This window comes from Tachyglossus aculeatus, chromosome X1, assembly GCF_015852505.1.
Source record: "Tachyglossus aculeatus isolate mTacAcu1 chromosome X1, mTacAcu1.pri, whole genome shotgun sequence".
In the NCBI taxonomy this organism is placed as follows: domain Eukaryota; kingdom Metazoa; phylum Chordata; class Mammalia; order Monotremata; family Tachyglossidae; genus Tachyglossus; species Tachyglossus aculeatus.
In genome coordinates, this window is record NC_052101.1 from 120,002,293 (window position 1) to 120,006,591 (window position 4,299).

A 4,299-nucleotide genomic window follows, 5' to 3' on the forward strand; every position below is an offset into this window, starting at 1 on the left:
TCAGTGCACCTGTGCTAGTCCTGGCCATCATTCCAGTTCTCCTGGGATCGTGCCAGAACGCTGAAATGTGTTTGGACACTTTCTTGATGAGTTTTCCTTCTGTCCCACAAACTGCTATTGCTGGAGCCCTGACCCCCTGAAACTGGATTTCCTGTTGGTGGAGTAACATCTCCCCTTCATTCGGGGTCAAAGCAAACCCCAACTCAGAGCCCAGTCGAGGGGGGTCATCCAGCAATGCCTTAGGGTCTAGACTCTAGCCACCCCTGCTGCTCTGCCTCTGGATCGCCACCTCCCCCGCCGTAGAAGAAATAGATTGTCCAGCCCCCGTAGATTTCGGGCCTGGGCCGGCTGCCTTGTGACCCTGGAAAGGGAGAAGCCTCTGAGTCTGACAGAGTATTCAGGGTCTGTCTGGGAGGGATGAAATGTGCTAGATGCCAGGGGTCAGGGATGGGGGACAGGGCAGGGCAGTGAAAAAGATTGGGTCCATTTGCCGGGAGATACTATCTGCTTGCTTGTTGATGTGCCGCTCGCTCTCCTTCTCTGAAGATTCCTGAACTGTGGCCCTGGAGGCCTTCCAGCTTGCTGGCCTGAGAGAGACAAATGAGCCCTTCATGGCCTCTCCCTGGATGAAAGCCTTCCACAGAGCTGGTCTTATAGTGCCCGAGACGGGAGCCAGAAGAACAACAGGACAGGATGGACACCCTGTGCTGACTGCCCAGAGTCTCCAACGATTGGTCTGAAGCAACTGAGTGTCTGAAGACATCAGACCTCAGGTGTGTGTGTGTGTGTGTGTGTGTGTGTGTGTGTGTGTGTGTGTGTGTGTGTGTGCATATGCACGTGCTATCCTCATCAAAATGTCTGCCTTGACTGGTCTCCCAGGTGATTCTGTGCAGACTTGATGTCAGAACCATGCACTTGGATTTGTTCCCTTTATTCACCCTTTATTCAGACAGACTGTAAGCTCCTTGCGGGCAGGTGGGCAGGGACTGTGTCTACCAACTGTTATATCCTACTCTCCCAAGTGCTTAGTATGGTGTTCTGCACACAGCACTCAATAAATGTCATTGATTGACTGATTGACAGACAGCCTGAACTCCTGCCTGGTCTTTAACCCTTCAGTGCCTTATCTGCAACCCTCTCTCCCACCCACTCCCTACCCTCAATCTGCAGAGTGACCAGTTTTCTCTCAGAAGAATGACTGGATAAGTGCAAGGGGCTTTGAGATCCTCAAAGGGAGAGCCAGTGGAAATGTCATGTATTAGTCTCCGTTTCTCTACGAGCTGGGGGAGTCGGGGCTTTTTCTCACAGGCCCATGGTTCCCACTCCAAAAATCTTCAGCAACCCCATGAACCGATTCTGGTCATGATATGAGAGAGAGAGAGAGTGCACTTCTGCTGTGTGACCTTGGGCAAGTCACTTAACTTCTCTGTGCCTCAGTTACCTCATTTGTAAAATGGGGATTAAGACTGTGAGCCCCATGTGGGACAGGAACTGTGTGCAGTGCTCTGCACACAGTAAGTGCTCAATAAATACGATTGAATGAATGAATGACCTTGTATGTACCCCCGTGCTTAGAACAGTGCTTGACACATAGTAAATGCTTAACAAATGCCATAATTATAAATTAGCATTATTGAGTGACTTACCCCAAGTCACACAGTAGACAAGTGGCAGAGCCAGGATTACAACCCAGGTTCTCTGACTCTCATGTCCATGCTCTTTCCACTAGGCCACATTGTTTTCCACACAAGATTGTCCCACATGTGGTTATGGTTAATGTTTGCCTGGTGCTGTTTTCTCTTTTGCCTCCTTGTCTCTCTTTTCATGTGTAGTTTTTGCTCAAAAAGAGCCACTCCTTTCTTGATGGCAATGCACCACATGGGTTTGTTCTCAGCAATTGACTCTCAATTTTATTATTATTATTATTATTAATAATAATAATAATAATAATAATTGTGGTATTTGCCAGGCACTGTACTAAGTGCTGGGGTAAATACAAGATAATCGGGTTGGAAAAAGTCCCTGTCCCATATAGGCCGCCCGGTCTCACTCCCCATTTTACAGATGAGGTAACTGAGGCACAGAGAAGTGAAGTGACTTGCCCAAGGTCACAGCAGACAAGTGACAGAGCTGGGATTAGAACCCAGGTTCTTCTTACTCCCAGGCTTGTGCTCTATCCACTAGGCCATGCTGCTTCTCTAAATTGGGATGCAGCATCATCTGAAGCTTTGCTTTACCGTGTCATTAAAACGCTTCCTCTTCCCTCCTTGCTTTCTGTTTCCCAGTTTCAGGTCTCCATCCAGCAGCTGGTTGGGTCTTGGCTCCTTCTCCTTACATGTCCCACCCAGCCTAGCTGTGTTACGGTGAGCCTAGCTTCGATGCTAGAAGGCTGACTACGCTCCAGAACCTGTTTGTGATCTGGTCTTCCCATTTGATATGAAGTAAGTGACGCTGGTGGAAGTACTCAAGGAACTGGATGTATCATCTGTATCATCATCAACACTATTTATCGAGCTCTTACTACGTGCAGAGCCCTGTATTAAGAACTTGGGAGAGTACAACACGACAGAGTTGGCAGACACGTTCCCTGCCCACAACAAGCTTACAGTCTAGAGGGGGAGAATGACATTAATATAAATAGTGTATATTATATAATTTAAAGATGTGTACATAATAGCCCCGCCCTCTTGGGGCCACACCTGGAGAGTTTCCAGTACTCTACCAGTCTCAGCTATGGGAGGGACGGTCAAGCAGAGGCCTACCCATTCCATTCCTAGCTTGGCCAGTGGCTAGCAAGTGGAAGGCAATCGGCTACAAGTCAAAACTCACCTGTGTTGGGCAGCAGCGGCATGGGAGAAAGTCGAGGGTGGAGACTCTAGTTTACTGTGTGGAAGGAGGCAATGGTAAACCACTTCCAGATTTTTACCAAGAAAACTCTATGGTTACACTACCAGAACGATTGCAGATGGAGAGCAGAGCATTCTGGGAGAGATGTGTCTGTGGTGTCGCTATGGGTTGGAAAGGACTCGGCGGCATAAGACAAGACATAATGGCCAAGGTCCAGATGTAGTCCATGTCTCCCAGCCATAGAGAAGGCAGAGCAGCACTACCCCTCTGGAGACCTTTAGTTTGGTCTGGAGCCTGATACCACACTCTATTTTAAAAATTATTTTTTTGTGGTATTTGTTAAGCACTTACTATGTGCCAGGCACCGTACTAAGTGCTGGGGTAGATATAAGTGAATCAAGTTGAACACAGTCTCTGTCCCTTATGGGGCTCACAGTCTTAATCCCCATTTTCCAGATGAGGAACAGAGAAGTGAAGTGGTTTGCCCCAAGTCACACAGCAGACAAGTGGCAGAGTCGGGATTAGAAACTGTGTCCTTCTGACTCCCAGGCCCATGCTCTATCCATTGGGGTCACACTGCTTCTAAATCTCCCAAAGACTGTGCTGGCCCCAAGATATAAGCCCCAACCCACCACCTCAATCTTCTGCACCACCCGAGCACTTGAGAACTCACAACTTCCCATAGCCCTTATGTATATATCTTACATAATTTATTACTTTAGTGCTAAATCATGTGCCTGTCCCTTTGTCTTTTTCCTACTAGCTGTAAATTTTTTCAGGGTCTGTTTCTCCACTAAGATGTACAGTCTTTAAGCTCAGGGAATCATTGTACTAAGTCTAAAGTACCCTCCCAAGCACTTAGTACAGTGCTCTGTACACAGTAGCTGCTCAATAATTATATTTGACTGGTTGATTGAATTACAGAGATAGAAGTGAACTCAGTCTCTGCCCTCAGGAAATTTACAGTCCAATGGAAGAGGCAGGGTTCATGCCTCATTCCCAGGGGTACACTCTTTCAGTCAATCAATCAATGGTATTTACTGAGCACTTACTGTGTGCAGAGCACTGCACTAAGCACTTGGGAGAGTACAACATAGTTGATAGATGTGTTCTCTATCCACAACAAGCTTAGTCTAGAGAGGCTTACTACACTTGCTAAATACTACTATTACTACAAAAATCTGAGTAGACAAAAAATAGAAATGACAGATGCAAAACTTAATAGGAAGAGCAGAGAAAAATAACAGAAAAATGGACTCATTATGCTCATGATGAACCAGAACTATTCATCTTCCCTTCTAAATCCACCTCTCCCCCACTTTCCCATCTCTGACAACACCAACATCCTCCCTGTCCTAAAATCCAACAACTTGAATGTCAGTATCAACTCCTCACCAACTTTCACCTCTCATAGTCCATCAATCAATCAACGAGTGGTATTTATTGAGCACT

At 46.8% G+C, this 4,299-nt stretch overlaps 1 non-coding gene across 1 annotated transcript; it reads left to right on the forward strand.

The window, feature by feature from the left end:
* The first annotated feature begins 2,681 nt into the window (after nt 1–2,681).
* LOC119920565 lies at nt 2,682–2,819 on the forward strand. The gene has a single exon (XR_005448301.1). It is a non-coding gene; the product is annotated as a small nucleolar RNA SNORA7 (small nucleolar RNA).
* The last annotated feature ends 1,480 nt before the right edge of the window (nt 2,820–4,299 follow it).